This window comes from Diorhabda carinulata, chromosome 9 (assembly GCF_026250575.1).
Source record: "Diorhabda carinulata isolate Delta chromosome 9, icDioCari1.1, whole genome shotgun sequence".
NCBI classification, from domain to species: domain Eukaryota; kingdom Metazoa; phylum Arthropoda; class Insecta; order Coleoptera; family Chrysomelidae; genus Diorhabda; species Diorhabda carinulata.
Genome location: NC_079468.1, coordinates 4,928,862 through 4,946,677, shown reverse-complemented (window position 1 = coordinate 4,946,677; position 17,816 = coordinate 4,928,862). Strand labels below are relative to the sequence as shown.

General features: G+C 33.0%; 1 protein-coding gene across 1 annotated transcript in view; it reads right to left on the bottom strand.

Moving 5' to 3' along the window:
• LOC130898303 (frizzled-2) overlaps positions 1-17,816 on the bottom strand; it is a 406,267-nt gene that overhangs the window by 353,602 nt on the left and 34,849 nt on the right. The gene's annotated exons all lie outside the window — the stretch shown is intronic.

The following is a 17,816-nucleotide window of genomic DNA, read 5'->3' as shown; positions in this document are numbered from 1 at the left end:
CCATCAAGTATTTGGCAATGCTTCACAGAAATAAAGCCGAATTTTTACGCCGTTTCATAACCATAAAACGTGGGTTCATCACTTCATACCCGAAGCAAAAGAACAATTAAAACAATGGACCGTACAGGGAGAACCGGTTCCAAAGAAGGCAAAAACCGTTCCATCTGCAGGCGTCGGTTTTTTAGGATGCGTGTAGGTTAATTTTCATTGACTATCTTGAAAAAGGAAAAATTATCAACGACGAATATTATGCGAACTTATTACAACAATGAGCAAAGAAATCAAGCTAAAACGGCCGCATTTGATTAAGAAAAAAGTGTTGTTTCATCGAGACAATGCGCCAGCTCACACATCCGTTATTGCAATGGTCAAAATTAATTGATTAAAGTTTGAATTTCTACCTCGTCCACCCTATTCGCCGGATTCAGCTCCCTCGGGTTATTTTCTGTTTCCAGACTTAAAAAAATGGCTCCGCGGTCAAAAATTTTTCAACAATGAAGAGATGATGTCAGCAGACGATTCTAATTATAAAAATGTTATTGAACTTGTTTAACATATCTAGGAAAAGTGTATACATCTAAAAGAAGATTAAGTTGAAAACAGTTTATACAAGAAGTATATTTACTACATCGTTTTGTACAACGCAAGACGTTGAAATTCTCCATAATGATCTGCTTGAATCAATCAAGTTTTTAACTCGGCATACTTCAATTTATCTACAATTTCTACATTTATATCATATCTTTTGTCTACACCAGCACCATTCTCTTTTTTTTCGTTTTTGAACTGTTATCTATCATATACCTTTAGACTCTTTTACAAGTTTTCTCTCTTATGAGATAATTCTTCTCACTTCTACCCTTCATAACTCTAAGTTTATCCACGAAGTTTGCTTGCTTGGCACAAGGTGCCACAAGTAGATATCAACCACCAACTTTTGTCGATGTCTGTATGTCTACAAGAGTGAATTGAGATACATAGTACAGGATGATAAAATGACATTCCATTCTTGACATGAAGCAATAACTTTCCTTCAAAATCAAAGGCAAGACAAAATAAATTATTTCTTCTTGAGTAATTTTAGTTAACGTTGCAATTACAAGAAATAATGAACTATGCAAATTTCTTAAAGTTTTGTAACTGGGTTGCTATCAAATGTTATCTGCTTTTCTCATAAATAAGATCTGGAAAACTGTCTAATAATAATTATAAGAGTATAGTTCCACAGAAACATAATTATACAGAGTAAGTTTTATGTATGGAACGTCTCAATTATCTAGGAAACGACTTGTACGATTTTTATAAATTTTTGTCCGCAAATACGGCCGGTATTATGGTGGTATTTATATTGTTGGTCATGGTACAAAAAACCTACAACAACTGAAGACAAATCTTTAAATGTTTGTGTCATCCAAATTTGTGAAGCTAAAAAATACAGTACTGGCGATTACAGCAGATGCTCAAAATGCTTTCCATTTACCAATTGTAGATCCATGGGGGTCATGGGGGGTCATGACCCCCTAAACCCTGATTAATTAACTTGATTTTTTGTTTCTTATAAAAGGGCGTAAGTAGGAATATGTAAAAGCACGAATTATTTTGTAGAAATTGTCATTGTCTGTAGTCCTTTGACCCTTAGTCCGTCTACCTTCAAATACCTAATAAAATGTAGTTTTGAGTTAGAATTGATAAACGTTATTATAATTATTAAACAAGTCAAAATAGACTCAATAAAAACATCAACCTCAAAAAGGAATTGAGGTTTAAAGTAAAAATTGCGTAAAATTCGTCATTATACTGTCAAAAACAACGTAATTAACTTATATTTTGTGGTTAAAAGGCTTAAAATGCCATGTCTTTGGAGTAGGACTCGTCCTAATACTAATACTTTGTCAAGACCCTGGTTCCGCCCTTGCCATTTACTTCAATTTTCATGGATATTTGTCTAATACTCAAGTGTGGATCGTCTTCAAACATGACACAAACATCTAAAGATTTGTTTTCAGTTGATGCAGTTTTTCTATGCCCTGATTTAATTAAATCTTTTACTGAATCAGTGTCGTTGAACTTTCTTACTAATTTACTGACAGTAGATCTTGTTGTAGGATTTCGGTTAGGATATGAATTATTAAAGATATTACACGTTTCGTATTGACTTCTACGCCTTCTATCACCATATCCTAATATCATTAAAATGTCAATTCGTTCTTTTACAGATAAAAAATCCATTGTGACTTTCAATAAACTACAACAATAAGAATTTATTGAAACGTTAAATTTTTTTATTGTAGTAGTCATAGCCCACCTAAAAGTATTATTTCAACTTCGGCGGAGAAAACTCCGAAATGGCATTTAGGTATAAGGAACATTAGATGAAAAATAATCAGTATTTCTTCCATTTGAAATAACAAAGTTCATTATTTTCCCCGAAAAAGGAAAGATCTGACAAGACCCTTGTACACAAAAATTTCTAAAAATCGTACAAGCCGTTTCGGAGATAATTGAGGCGTTCCATACATAAAACTCACTCTGTATTTTAACTAGTTCAGGTTTAATAATTTGTTATAATGGAAAATTTACGGAGTTACTTGAAAGAGATTGATTAAAAAATATGCAAAGCGGTGATAACTTTGAGTATATTCCAGTCAAAAATAAACCGACAAACAAATTAAAACTTAGGATGTAGTACATCCAAACCAACATTCACCAACTTATTTGTTGCATCGCAACGCCAGCAACACATACGATCCTTAAGTTGTCGACATAATAATTTATCTTAACTTTATATGCCACTTTCACTATATCCTAAAACATGGTAGCAATATGTGAAATTTGATCTTTCGCTCTCGTTAATACTTCAACATTTCATCAATTTTAGTCGAGGCATAACAACAATGTAGTCCGGTGGTGTTATGTGCTGAAAAATTTAGGGCTTTTTTTCTACAATATATCTTCAAAATGGCATGTGAGTAACTAAATATTGAATGGAATAATTAATAAATTCGCACAAAGAAAAATTGTCAATTTGTGATTAACATTCAGGAGAAAGGATTTTCTCTTATTCAATATTGACGTATCTTAAGTATTTTATGTGAAAAACTGTAAGGGCTTCAATAATGACACTTTTTATCGACAGAGTTGTCTTAAAAAAAATATTATGAAGCTGTTCCTTAATTGGGATTCAGAATAAACTGAGTGCTGGTAAAAAGAATATAGAGCTAAAAGTTGAACATTGATTACTATATTTAGAGTAGAAATTATGTATGTTGAGACCTAAATAAAAATTTACAAACCAATAATATGACCAACAGCTGCCTATGTATGTGAAATAAGGGTATTAACAAAGCTGTAACTTTGGGAGAGAAAACCTCTATAAATATCTAATAGTACAAGGTTTATAAGAGTACAGCGAGTGAGAAGTTAGACCAGTAAAGACGTGGAAGGCTCAATAAAGCAGAAGAAAACCAAAGAAAGTATGGTTGGAAGCAGTAACTCGTCACATAATAAACAGAAAATCATATTGTAACTGTAAAACGCACGTTTCGGTTTCTAAACATAAGCTAACTTTTATTATCTTCATTGTAAATATATAAAGGCACAAAACAACCCAAACAAGAAGAAGGGCAAGCAATGTCACAAAATAGATTAGCAAAACACCCTATAGTGGCGCTACATTTAAACATATTTCGAACTAAATTCAACAAATTACATTATAGCAACTTCTAGAGAAGCAACATAAAAACGATAAAAATAAATCGTCTTATAAGGTCTGCCATCCTGTAAGAGTATCTACTTAAATTTTGAGATATGGCAACACTGATGTGAATATTTCCATCATAAAGTTGTCATACGAGTGCTATTTGAATAGTTTAGAGATATTTGAAACATTCATCTTGGTCAAAAAATGGAATTAAATCGCACTAATTTTCTTGCGATGACTTGCGACGTGGATAAAACCAACAACAACCAACAACTCGACTATTGGTGACGGAGCACCATCCCAGCCACGGTGTTTCGCTGGTTTTCTGAATTCATTCGTGGTCGCACTTCGCTACAGGATGAGCTTCATGAAGCTTGTTCAAAACGAGGCAAATCCAACAAAAATTGAAAGAGAGAGAAATGCTTCATTGTCAAAAAATTGTTACAATTTGTAGGCAAAAGCTGGTAACAACTGAAAAACCAACATATAAGTATCTAAATAAAGACACAAATATAACAAAATTTCGAAAACCACAATGAGTAACAAAATTATATCCATGCCAGGATTTGATTTGATTTGAATTGGCAAGTAATTGTGCATTTTTTTGCATTGTAAAGTATTGAGCTCTTAGCTAATTCTGAACGTGGAATAGGTAGGTAAAGGTAGTTCTCCGCATTCCTAAGTGGATAGCCGTGCAACGACATTTCTGAAATTGGAGAAGCGTGCTTAAGAATTGAGCAAAACGGATTCAAAGATAATAAGGAAGGAAGAGTCAGAATTTTTAATCTTTTAAAGAAATCCCTGCTGTTTAGTCCGAGTAAATATCTAGCATCTCTCTTTTGTAGTTTGAAGATTCGCTCAAATCGAGTCGCACCACATGTACCCCAGAAGGGAAGGGCATATCGGAGATGCGACCCAATAAGGGCATAATAAACTGTTAAGGAGGTGGATAAGTTCAGTTCTTTGGAAACTGATCTCAGTGCAAAGCAGGAGGAACTTAATTTGTTAGATAAGGCGGAAATATGTAACTCCAATTTCAAGGAATTATCCACAACAAGCCCTAAGAATTTTACAGATTCAAAGACGGCAATGGTGGTGTTATTTAATAAAAAAGTCAGCAATGTATTTTTATATGACAAAAATTTAGTTTTAGAAACGTTGAGACAGAGAAGATTAGAATCGCACCATGATTTAAGGATGATTAAGTCACTATATATGGTCCTATCAAGTTCCGTGAGATCAGGGTTGCTCCAAGAGAAACTAGTATTGTCTGCAAATAGACATATATCACCACTGATGTCTAGATAGGCGTTGTCGTTTATAAACAGAAGAAACAAAATAGGACCTACTACTGAGTCTTGGGGTACTCCACATTCTATTGGCTTTCAAGAGGACATCGTAGTATCAACCCTTACAAGCTGATTTCTGTTGGTAAGTTATGACTTGAACCATGCGAGAGGTGTTCTACTGAAACCGTAGTACTGCACTTTGTTAATTAAAATATCATGATAAACGTAATCGAAAAATCACAAAAAGTTGTTGCAGTGTTTAGACTGGAGGAGTAGACATTATTTAGAAGGGGAAAATATAGCAACATTTGTGCATTTGTCAGAAATGATAAAATTCTCTTTCTGACCAATCTTTCTATGATCTCAGATAATGTGGGAAGTACCAATTTGAAATGAATCGTTAATTAAAATGGTAAGGTGATTGTGCAATCGGGCAAACTCGAAAACATTTTGAATGTAAGTCCATCAGTTCCAGAAGAACATTGTCCTGTAAAGCTCTGCTAAAAATACGAACATAAAGAAAAATCTCTGTGTAATTAGCATCAGGGCGATATGAAAGTGGATCATAGAGTTATATAATTTGATAAATTTATGGCTACATTCACAAAGTTGCACTTTGAAGTAAATGGTCGCCTTTTTAGTTGGAAGAACTAGATATGTCGCCTTCGTGCCATTAAAGCAACGTGGAACGGTCAATTCTGAATAGTACTCAAGCATCTGTTTGCAAAAACGGTTTGAAAAAAAATCAAGGAAACAATTCTCACACATCAGTTCAAACAAAAACATTTTTAAACCGCCAAAGCATCGAATTGATTGGTCATCAGCCGTACAGTCTTTGGTACCCAATGGTTTCTTCGTATTCGCGCGGAAAAAAATATATTGCTTGGTCAACCGTTTTTTGCGTCTGAAGAAGCGGTTGATGCGTTCAAATCACATGTTTTGGTGGTGCCCCGATCGGAATGGAAAAAACTTATATAAATTTAATATCTTCTAAATAATGTTTTCACATGTGAAAATTCCTACACCTCAAATTAAATATGTCGTAACTTGTTCAGAGGTACTAAGACAATTGCTCCACTTTGACGACATACAACATTTTCATAATTTGACGCTTGAAGATCGTTCGCGATCAGGTCGTCCACCTGTATGGTATATTGAGGTTACAAGGGAACCAAAAGAACATCCCCATTTAAAACAATTAGGTAAGACCTTTTTAAGTTGTAGAATAAATGCCATACGAATTAACCTAGATTCGAGAGAACGTCGAATAGATATGTGTAAACAGTCTTTGCCCTGCCGAAAAATGTTCGCTTTTTTAGACGCATTTTAATAACTGAACAACCCGAGCATGAAAAAACGGTAGTTGGACGATGACAACTATCAGAAGCTGTCCCAAGGAGAGGTAGTCAAGGCGTTTCAGCCAATAATTTTACTAAAACCTGACATTAAAACTAATAGTAACGATTTGTTGGCACACAAGTAGTTTTTGAATAGTATTTAAAGAGAAAAAAATGTTGTACGCGCGAGCCGCTACAGAAAATGGGGAACACCATAGGTAAAACTCCAAAAAATGGTATTTCGTCAATAACGTGGAAGGGATTGAAAATTTCGTTACAATGTATACAAACAAGTATTTAGAGCATGAAAATTCTCACAAAAAAGGTATTAGCATGTTTTTTCGAAAAATAGTCTATGTTGGAGATACGTGGCCCTGAAGTATTGCTTTTCAGTAACCTGATGCGAGAGTTGTGTCGCACATGCTCAAGCCAATTGGCCTGTAACTATGTGGATTAGTAATTTGACTAGACTGAAATCAAATTCTCATAATGATGAAATAAGTAGAAAAGAAGAAAAAAAATTACTAATACAAACCAGAATGACTGAAGATGTGTTAATTTAGTAAATGTTGGGAAATAATATCTGTACCTCTTTTCCACGAAAATATACTGTAAGAAAAACCTAGTTACTTACGAGTCGCGTTAAATTCTATAGCTGTGCTTCTCCATGCAGCAGCAATAAAATCCCGATCTCTGTGCTTTGGGTGTTTAGGATCGTACATTGCTTCTTTCGCTTGCACTAATGCAATTAGTGCTTCTATATCCATTTTCTCCGTGCAACTGTCATGAAACCAGATTTACACATTCTATTCTACACATATTTCCAATTCAAAAGCGTCCGACTCTACTGGACGCGAATGGACTAGTCTGGCTTGGTGCGAAATGGGCCTTATACTTTCAAAAACTAATTCGTTCACAATATTTTTCACGTTTCAATGGATATGTTGACATAATAAAAGAGCCTTTCGACATGGTCTTATTGCTCATCTTGTTTTTTTTCCGAAGGGACTCTTCACTTCACGTCAAAAACATTAATACGATTCTTAATTCGCAAACGAATACGAATGTATAAGGAGCTGTTAAATTCGAAATTTCTATTCAAATAAGAAATATCCTTCAATATTCTTGACGTTTTACGTGATTCGCATCCCAATAATACACTTCAAAGTAGATTTAAGAACTACTTTCGACCCCCCTCATAATTTATTCGGCAAGTCGAACGTTCTATTCCTCAAGAGGGTACCCCCATCTCTGTGTATTGCAATTACGTCATTTCATAGCCTTGGGCAAATAGGGGAGATTGCCCTTCTCTCTACGGCGACCTTGAAATAGGAGGTTTTCTTTTCTGGAATCATTCTTTATTTGAAAAATTCCGTAGACGTGAAAATGTAGATTAGGATGAAGAAGCGGAATAAACATAAAAAGTTATTCGGTGTTCCTGTCCAAAGTTGGGGGAATTAATAAATTTTTTTAATGTAGTTGTGATGTTGAATGAAGAGTTAATAAAAAAAGTTTTTCTTTTTAAGTTGTATTAAAAAATTGGACAAAAGCAACGAGGTTCATGGGAAAGTGATTACGGTTTTCTTTAGTGAAAGTTGAAAACTCAATAATTAACAGTACTAAAACACTGGGTGGCAGATGAAATTCCATTATTATAAATGTCTCCTTAAACAAAGTATAAAGAAGCTCAATTCATTAAAATTATAAAATGAAATTTCTCACAGAATTAAAATGTTTGAGGATGACTTGCTTAAATAAGTTTCATTCGCCTTATCTATGAGTAGTTGTAGAGCCTCTTTGTTTGAATCCTGATGAAGTGTACTCACATATTGGACCTCTAGGAAAATAAAACATGTTTTGAAAACATTAAGTGTTGTGATGATGGATCGACAAACAATTGTTGCTGATTTATTGGTGTACATTAAATCCTTTGTTAGATGTTAAATGAGTATATAGATGGGAAACTATTGTCCTTCAATCACAATCAACTCATTTTTAACTGTAAAAGACAAATATATATCTACAGGGTGATTCATAAGGAGAAAACTTTAGTCAAAACCAAAACGAGCCAGGACAACTAAGATGATTTATCTTCGCCATGAAAATGAGAATGGAACGTTAAATACGAAAGATATATGAAGCACGAACTTACAAAACAAGAGATATCAAAACAATTGAATGGCAAAAAAAAACAGGATAGAATGGAAACAGCTATGAACAAAGGAGCCCACGCAATGACTCAATTCCAACAAGCCTTACCTATACATGAAAAGGTAGAAAGACAAACTAAGCTAAAAACATCGAAATTGACTGTTTGTCTATATTCACCCGATAAAATTCCCATTTATTTGCGTTACAGACCCAAAATTTCACTAAAACCTGACATTATAATCAACAGTAATGATTTTTTGGCATACAAGTAGTTTTGGAAGAGTTCTTAAAGAAAAAAAATGTTGTACGCGCGATCGGCCATGGAAAATGGGGAAAAACCATCGGAAAAACTCCAAAAGATGCTATTTCGTCAATAACGTGAAAGGAATTGGAAATTTCGATACAATGTATACAAACAAGTATTTAGAGCATGAAAATTCTCACAAAAAATGATGATGATTTATCTATGTCATGAAAATGAGAGTGAAACGTTCAATACGAAAGATATATAAAGCACAAACTTATAAAACAAGAGAGACCAATAAATATGAAATGGACATAAAACAGAAAAAACAAAACAGGATAGAATGGAAACAGCTATGAACAAAGGAGCCCACGCAATAACTCAATTTCAACAAGCTTTATACATGAAAGGATAGAAAAACCAGTTAAGCTAAAAACATCGAAACTGACTCTTTGTCAATATTCACCCGATATTCTCCCATTCATTTGCTTCACAGATTCACAAACCCCTCGTAGCATTTCAAATTTTTCGTTTTCGTTAAATATTTTTCCTTTTCCGATATTTAATTATTTCGGCGCACCGGTCGCTTCCTTTTTAATAACCATTCTCAAGTTCTAAAACAAATAATGATGTCTGTGGTTGACCTCCCACTCCACATCTGAAATTTATATAATAAACTCTCACTCTCGATTCCAAAACGTATTAACAAGTAAATAAAGAACAAAAAGTATTTTTACAAACAAAAAAAAACAAAACACGACGCAGAGAAACAAAAAAATATTTAAGAAACCACAAAATGCATCCCCAAAACTGGAGAGAATCGTTTTTTCAGGCTGGAGCTTTCCCTTTTTTCTTCTTCGTCAAACCCATTTTGATATTTCATTTTTCCTTTTTTCAGCTTGAACTAATGCAATCACAAATAATAACCACAACTCCAACCTGCAGCTCCTGTATCAGGGCCAAATCCTTCCTCGACATAAAAAATTTCTACATCCCATCCAAAGTATAATTAACAAGTCTGTCTCTTTCATCTATTTTAAAACGTCCTCTTAGTAACAACTCTTAAGGCCTGATTACACCTACCGAGTGATCAGTGATAGTCATAATGTAATCGTCCAAGTTAGTACTCGCTCGAGCGAGTAATTATGAGACGAGTCCGTGCATAGAATCGCGTTGTATTTTCTCTAGCGAGTAAGATCCCCCCACATTTTCACTTGATTATCCAACACATAATCACGTTTGCGGCTGACAAGTACCCGTCTTCTACTTTCTTACCATTATCAGTCAATTGTCAGTCAACCAGTCAATTATTTTCTTCTTCTTATTCGTTTTCTTTTTTTCGTTTTGAAAATCTTAAAATGAATAAGCGAAACCACAATTAAGTTCATTCAAAAGTACAAAATTTGGCTGCTTAAGGAGACAAACAGCAGCAGGATGCTGATTACATGAAGCTGGTTGAAACGATCAAACTTTTGTACTTCCATTCTCATAAAAGTTCTATATTCTTCAAGGTGTTAAGTCTCGAATTCGCTCAACAATGTTTCAGTTCCTCCATTCAGGTCTCTTTTCAGTTGCCACGGTTTTGTTCATACGCGAGTAAAAGCAAAATACAGAAGGGTTTAAACACTTTTTTTACATTTTATTACTCACCCTGACCACCTACACGGTAGGTGATATTATCTGTTATACTCAGTGTTCTGTAGCTAGGTTGGAGTACCAGAGAACGATACTAGATCACCAACAGCTACACCATCAGTTAATGCAAATTTTATTACTTTTTTAATAAATTTATAATTTACTGAAACTTTTTGTTTTACTTTTTAATTTGGAGAATCTTGTTCAGGAAGAGTTATACAAAGACTTGATGGAAAAAAATTCAGGAGTGAGTAGATGATGTGAAAATAATGCTATGGGATGAAAAAAAATTTGGTTTGCAATTGCGAAATCAGAACTAATATTTACGTATATTTTCTAAATTATATATTCGAACATTACCAATTTTTTATGGATAATTACGTATGTTCATATTGTGGAGTTGACGGAATAAATAATTCTACACTACTATCTGAAGGCCAGTGGCGGTTCATGCCCCATGGTTAACAAACCAGAAATTTTACAGGGACAACCTGTACAATTCAAAAATGGCAAAAAAGTATTATTCAATCGATTTGTAACGAAAAGGTTTTTTTTTTGTTTCACTCGATGAAATTTATGGTTTAGGAGATATGTAGATTCTTAGAACGTTGCACATTCCAAGGAAACAGTTCGCCATAAAGAGACATTCTGAAGAAAATTACTATAAATTGTAATTATTTATTAAAAATACTCACAGGGAATATTAAAATACCATCAAACATTTCTTTGAAAACTAATGAATAAAAATATACCATCGAAGATCATATTACTGGCATAAGGAAAAACTTGAAAGAGAATAATAATTGGAACAAAAAAAAACATTTTTCCTAATAGGTGGATTGGTCGGGGAGGTCCATTTGCATGGCCACCACGTTCCCCTGAATTAAATACACTGGATTCATTCTTTGAAGGAAATCTTAAAAGATTGGTATATGCAACACCGGTAAACACAAAAAACGAAATGATCGATAGAATAAACTTCCAGGCATAATCTTGGAATGTTCTTCCAAAGAAATATCTTCCGTAGACTCCGGAAGTGTGTAGAAGCGCAACGTGCCCACTTCGAACTTTTGTTAAAATTTTTTTTTTTTTTGATTTGATAAGTTGTAAGCTAACAAACTAAATTTTTCTACATTTCCTTATATAAGTAGCACGATGTTCGATAGTATGCAGTTCAATTAGAAATGTTCCATTGTGTTCTCAAGTATTTTCAATAAATAATTAAAATTTATGATAATTTTCTTCAGAATGTCTCTTTATGGCGAACGGTTTCATTGGCATGTACAACGATCTAAAAATCTACATACCTCCTAAGCCATAAATTGTATCGAGTTGAGCAGAGACTCCCTTTTTTTGAAAAATCGGTTGAAAAATTCGTTTGGCCCTGTAAAAGTTACGGATTATCAACGATTGGGCATGAGCCGCCCATGGCCTTCAGACAGTAGTGTAAATTATTTATTCAGTCAAACACACTACGTGGACATATTATGTATAGTTCTTCCAATATCAATTGCAGAAGACATTTATGGGAGGAACAATCAATATTTCATAAATAAGCACGGTACTCATACCAAATTAAAAAATGAAAAATTATGTTTACTCCCCGTATAAAATTCTAGCAAACCGTCAGTTTACGTGGACTCATTATTTCCACTGTTTACCTATAAAATTTCGTTCCAGAAAAAAATGAATGGGCTACCAAAAGGGCTCAGTTCATGTCTGGTACCCTGTTTAAATCAAACGCCCTTACAGGGTACATTTCACTCGTCTATTTACGTTTCATAATTTAATATTCAGTTGTAACAAGTTAACGAAGAATGATTTTTTCCAAGTTCCAAGTAAAACTTTGCATCTGTCTAAATAACGGCGTATAATGTTGTCCAATTTACAATTATTTGATTACCTTTTATCGAGTAGCGTCAGTAGAAATCTGAATGACGATAATATATTCAATGTTATCAATGAACTAATAGGAAAAATGTGAAACTACACCGCTGTAGATGTAGATGTCATCTATGCAGGCTTTATGAAAAATATTGAAGAGGCTTTCGATAAATTTACACCAGTAAATAAAATTAGCCCTAGAAAGTGCCCTTGGATGACACATGATATTAAACAGATACAACAAAAAAGAGATAGAGCCTATCAAAAATTTTGTTTTACGAAACTAAACACAGACTGGGAATGCTAAAAAAATATAGAAATGAAGTTGTATTAGCGATTAGAAAAAACAAAACATGACATTACGAACAAAATATTGACAACTGTAAAGGGGACAGCAAAAGGTTGTGAAGAAAGCTGAAGGAATTAAAAATGGAACATAGAAACAATCTGTTGATTTCATGGAAATAGATTTTGAGCAGTACAACAGCTCTGTAGAGGAAAACTTCAATGAATTCTTTTCAGACACGTTGCATCAAGTTTCAGAGAGTATAGAGTATAAAAATTGGGAAAGCCAAGATTTTAATACCGAAACAAACTTTTCCCATTTTGAGAGCATAAATTTGTCTCAGTTAAGAAAAGTTATATATGGCTTAAAAAATAAAGGTGCGAGCGATGACAGCTTGAATATTGAACTAGTAAAGCAATTATTCTGTATAATTGGATATCCCCTTCTATATTTGATTAATGCCTCAATCACCACCGGAAAAATACCACGTGACCTAAAAACTAGTATGATAACACCTATCCCAAAAGTAAATAAACCAAAGAAACATTCAGAGTTTAGGCCTATTAATCTTTTACCAGCTGTAGATGAGATCATTGAAACCATCATCTGTAATCAACTTAGGGAGTACTTCGAAAAAAGTAACTTGTTGTTTATGGGACAGTCGGGCTTTAGAAGTCAGCATTCCTGTGAGTCAGCGATTCAGTACGTGTGTGCAAATTGGCGAGAAAAAATAAACATTGGTGATTTAGTGATTGCTATTTTTGTTGACCTTCAGCGTGCTTTTGAGACAATTGACCGTCAAATTCTTATAAGAAAACTGGAACACTATGGTGTGAATAAATGTGCTTTAATTTAGATTAATAACTATTTAGAAAACAGATTTCATAAAACAAAAATATCAGGCAGGGTATATCAAAAGAAGGAAAGTGTGCTGGGGGTACCCCAGGGAAGTGTCCTGGGACCACTTTTGTTTATGATCTTCATATGCTTTATGCTTTAAAAAATTGTTTCGTTAATTTATTTGCTGATGATACCCTTATATCAGTGTCTGGACAAAACTACTTAGAAATTGTAAACATTTTAAATGATGAACTTAAGGTATTGTATAAATGGTTGTGTCAGAATAGATTAAAATCAAACTCCTCAAAAACAAAATGTATGGGGGTGGGCTCAGCTATAAATTGTAAAAAAATTTATAAACTAAATTTGTAAACGAAATTAAATATTTGGGTGTCATTTTAGATCCACAATTAAATTTTTCAATACATGTTGATTATTTATGTAAGAAATTAGGTAAAAAAATAGGGTTTTTCAGTAGAATTGTGTTTCTGAATGGACCAGAATGATGATATATAAAACCATAATTTTGCCTCACTTTACATATTGTAGCTCAGCATTAATTTCTTGCAACAAGGGAGAGGTGCGTAAATTACAAATACAACAGAACAAAATCATGCGTATTTTGTTAAATTGTAGTAAATATACACCAATGGATTACATGCTTGAAACTCTAAATTGGGTAACTGTTGAGCAGAACATTAAAACAGCGTATAAAATTGAACATAACCTAATGCCAGAGTATTTAAATGCATACTTAACGAAACGACTGCAGTTTCATAATTATAATGTTAGATCCAAACAAAACTATAATCTTGACATTGTACGAACCTCAGCATTGCAAAAAACACTGTTTTATGAAGGGCTTCGGTCTTTTAATGAATTGAGTGATGATATTAAAAATGTACCAAATGTATATAAATTTAGTAAACGGCTATTTACGTATTTGCGCTATCAAAGTTGATTTTGTTATGTTTCTAATTTAGTTATAAGTAGCCAAGTGCTAAATAAAGATATTTATTTATTTATTTATATTTATAAAATGAGGTATCTGCGCCTATGGTAGATTAAACAAAATTGTCGGCAAGGGCTTTTTATAATCTGCGATTGATACTAGAAGAACTATACCTGATATTAGTTTCTTCAAACCACATGGTTTAGAATGGCGTTTCAAAGTGTGAATTGACATTTTTATTTTTGTTGCAGGTGATTTAATCAAGATCTTTTTTGTTATAAAATACTTCTTGAACATTTGAAGATATTGATGCAGGAAAATCGGAGTTATGCCAATATTTCAATGATTTCTACTACAATCGATTACACTTTTATGTGAAATTTCTAAAAAATACCTATAAAGTCATGAAATAGTAATTAAATAGTGAAATTTATAAAATAAGGTATTTATGCCTATGGTAGATCAAACAAAATAGTCGGAAACGGTTTTTATAATTTACAATTGATATTGGAAGAACTATAATCACCCATTAGAAATTCATAAGATTCGAATGTATAATTTAGAAAATATACTTAAATATAAATTCAAATTTCGCAGCTTCAAAGACCTGTAACTCAAAAACCAGGGTCGTATGAGAATTTTGTTTATGTCACAGTTTTATCATCGTCATCTACACACTCCCGAATTTTTTGAATCAAGTTCCGGAACATCCTGTATATTATACTCTAACTAAAGCCGAAAACCACTTTTTGAGGAAAAGTCTCCGCCAAGGACCTCGCTGGGAATTGAAAGTGAATGAAGTATATAAATCTTATAAGAGAGTATTTTGTGAAACCTCAATGCTGTTGTATATTTTCCAACAATATAAAGAAACCGTACAGAAAAAACTATAATTCATTCTACTGTTCTCTTTGTTGATTTTTTTACGAGTTTTTTCACGAATTCTGCTCATACCAAATGGTTATGATTCTCATTTAAAACACCTGCTCTTTCGGTTACCGTTCCTTCTTATCTTGATATAATTAAACGAAATTGATTTACAGCCTGTTAACTTAATGTGGGGTTACTATTTTTTTACTGCGGACGCTTATTTGCCTTGTAATAAAACCCTAAGCTGGGTAAATATGAGGAATTAAGGACGACAAAGAGTAACGTTAAATTTTTTTTGTGTGCTATTTACTTCTGTTTGGAAGGATTTAGAAGCGCTGGGAATATAACTTATTTATTAATATAAATTAATATGAAAAACCTAACTTCGAGCTGAGCAGATGAGAGGAACAAACAATATTAGTTCAACTATTTATTTACTAGCAAACAAAAAATTTATTAGTATGATTTTTTTTCCTCTACTACCATTTGAATGATTACACTGGCCTACACGATTTTTGTAACACAAATTAAGAGGGATAAGCTCCGAAACGGTTATACCGATTCTCATTAAATTTTGTGTGCATATCGGGTAGGTCTAAGAATCGAACGTCTATTTTTCATTCTCCTGAATGTTAAGAGTAGTCCACCCCATTTTTTTATTTCTTACATAAAATGTTTTTATGATACAGCATTAAAAAATAAAATCTTACATATAAAATTTTTGTGTCAACTTTAGTTACCATACTCCTCCGAAACGGTTTGACCGATTTTTTTCAAATTTTATACGCATATTCAGTAGGTCTGAGAATCGACTACTATCTATTTTTCATACCCCTAAGTGATAAGGGTTGTCCACCACTAATATTTTATTTTTATTTTTTGGGCAAAATTTTGATTTTTTATTTTTTTTTATAATGTGCCATTTAAAAATACATACGCACCTGAATTTTCATCCTTCTATCACCAACTCCTATTTTTTAAAAGTCATTTTAGTAATTTAATCATTTTTCATCCCGCTCGATAGCTGATTTAATTGAAACTTATTACATGGTAAAATTAGTATCAAGACAGATAATTCCTGCTATAATTAGTGTTACCAATGCTAGATTTTTTAAATTTTCCGCGCTTTTTCAATTTCTTATCGAAAATTGCTATTAATCACTATTTTAATTACTGTTATAACCATAATATTTTCATAATAAATTGCATAAATCCTCTTAAATGGAAAGTTTCTCACATAAATTTTCCGTATATACGTACTCAGTATTAGTTTATTGAGGTTATTTCCGCTGAAACATTCTCAAAACAACTCTTAGATGGGTGATTCCATTATAACTGTGATATTCAATGTCCTGTATTGTTTTTTTGTACTAGTCATTAATTAATAATCAATTAATAAAAATTTTGTGTTAATTGAATAATTCTTAAGATATTTAAACATTATTTTTATACAATATAACTTGCCACTTAAAGAAAACTTATACTACATCACTTGAATGTCAGTACCGTGTCATGTCCATTCCTAGAATTTACCGATAAATTATTAATTTTTTTTGTCGTAACAAATGATTTAAACTAATTACCTTATAAATTCTAATGTTTATGATCAAACTGAGGAAAATTGATGCACTTGTTGTTTAATATCTTAAGTTACCATGTCAGTACCGTGGATAAATGAGTCAGTACCGTGGAACTCAAAATCCGACATTTGTGTCTTGCTCGTGATACTTTGAAGTTGTAGTAAATTCCTCTTAGAGTTTTATTTTTACAGTAAAATAGATGAATAATATGCATAAAAAAGTTAGAAAAGTTAAATTTTAAAATCTTGAAATTTTGAATACAAAAAATCACAGTTAGAACGGAATCACCCAGATATCGGTGATGGAAAAGTTACTATAGATTAAGCTGGATCCGTAAAATTACCGATCGATTTCTGCAAAATCATTGATACGCAAGATGCCCTCATTAAACAAATATTTCGTGATGTACCCGCACAGTACATAAATCATGAATGGCTTGCAGAAAGAGAAATTTTAGCAGCAAAAAATGTGGACGTTGACGATTTAAATCTGAAGATACAACAGTTGTTGCCAGGGAACTTGGTATCATACAAATCTATTGATATAGTTTGCGATGCCAGCGAAGCAGTAAATTTTCCAACAGAGTTTTTGAACTTACTGGATTTGCCAGACATGCCACCGCATAATTTACAGTTGAAGGTTGGATTTCCGATTATTTTGCTTCGTAATTTGAGCCCGTCACGGCTGTGCAACGGTACACGATTAGTCATTCAAAAATTATCGAAGCCAGCATTTTAAAGGGCAACTTCCGAGGTGAAAATATATTAATACCACAAATCCCTATTATACCTACAGATGTGCCAATTCAGTTTAAACGTGTTCAGTTTCCGATTAGATTGGCAATTCCAATGACTATCAATAAGTCCCAAGGCCAAAGGATGTCTGTTTGTAGGTTAGATTTGAGCACACCATGTTTTTCACACGGACAATTATATGTGGCATTCTCTCTAATGGGTAAACCATCCAGTTTGTTTGTGTTAGCTAAAGATGGGCTAACAAAAAATATTGTTCACGCTATAGCATTAAGAGATTGATATTGTTTGTTAGT